The 1250-nt window shown below is 47.5% G+C and overlaps 1 pseudogene; it reads right to left on the bottom strand.

The window, feature by feature from the left end:
• Nucleotides 1–252: 252 nt before the first annotated feature.
• Nucleotides 253–370, bottom strand: LOC126471929 (5S ribosomal RNA; annotated as a pseudogene).
• Between the last annotated feature and the right edge of the window lie 880 nt (nucleotides 371–1250).

The following is a 1250-nucleotide window of genomic DNA, read 5'->3' as shown; positions in this document are numbered from 1 at the left end:
TAGCTCCTCAAATGGTTCAAATGGCTCTGATCACTATGGGACTTAACTTCTGATGTCATCAGTCCCCTAGAACTTAGAACTACTTAAACCTAACTAACCTAATGACATCACACACATCCATGCCCGAGGCAGGATTCGAACCTGTGACCGTAGCAGTCTCGCGGTTCCAGACTGTAGCGCCTAGAACCGCTCGGCCAATCTGGCCGGCAGTAGCTCCTCAGTTTGCCTCACAAAGGCTGAGTGCTCCCCGCTTGCCAACAGCACTCGGCAGACCGGAGGTCACCCATCCAAGTGCTAGCCCAGCCCAACAGCGCTTAATTTCGGTGATCTGATGGGAACCGGTGTTATCACTGCAGGGAAGGCCGTTGGCTAAAATGGAAACTAGTTACGTGAAATGTGTACTAACTTTAAACTGTCAAGGAGTTAAGATGATATAGTATGATTCTGCGCATAACTATTAATAAATAAACATGTGCTGAAGTAATATGTGAGGAACTTATTGACAAATTTAATCTTTAAAAACATTAAAGTGCAAGACAGTGCATAGTGCAGACATCAAGTATGAAGGGATACAAGTGGTTCGCAGCTGTCAGCGTGTCTTCGATTGCTACCACAGGTACCATACAAGCGCAGGAGAATGTCTTCGTAGCATAATACTGCTCCCACCACCCTGCGTCCGTGGTGCGCTGCACGTTTCGAGCCGCCGTTCACCTCGATGAGGACGTTCGTGGAGACGATCAGCGACCTCTTGTAGCAAAAATATGATTCACCCGAAGAGCCGGCAGGTTTCCATTGATCGACCGTGCCAAACTGCAATCGCAACTGACGATGTCGCAGGGTCATCATGTAAATACGTAGGGGTGGTCTTGTCGGAGATCCATGTTTAACAATTTACTGTGAATGGTGTGCTTCGAAACATTTGTGTGTGCACTAACTTTGTGCTCTTTCGGTATAAATACCACAAATCACCATCTATCCTGCTTTACAGAGCAGACAAGCCTCCGAACCCCAGGTTCTGTGAAGACTCGTGGTCACCCAACCATTTGGCGCCTAGTGGTAGTTCATGGTAGTTCTTCCTCTTTCCATAGATGCTCACGACAGTAGCACGCAAACATTCGACCAGATTCGCCATTTTCGAAATACTCATTCACAGGCTCTGCGTAATGATAATCTGCCCATTGTCAAAGTCGCTTATCTCAATGGATTTTCCCATTTGCAGCCCATATGTTCGCTAGGGCGATCCCCCGTCC

This window comes from Schistocerca serialis, chromosome 3, assembly GCF_023864345.2.
Source record: "Schistocerca serialis cubense isolate TAMUIC-IGC-003099 chromosome 3, iqSchSeri2.2, whole genome shotgun sequence".
Lineage (NCBI taxonomy): Eukaryota > Metazoa > Arthropoda > Insecta > Orthoptera > Acrididae > Schistocerca > Schistocerca serialis.
The sequence above is the reverse complement of the archived record's forward strand: the minus strand, read 5'-3'. Positions and strand labels throughout refer to the sequence as shown.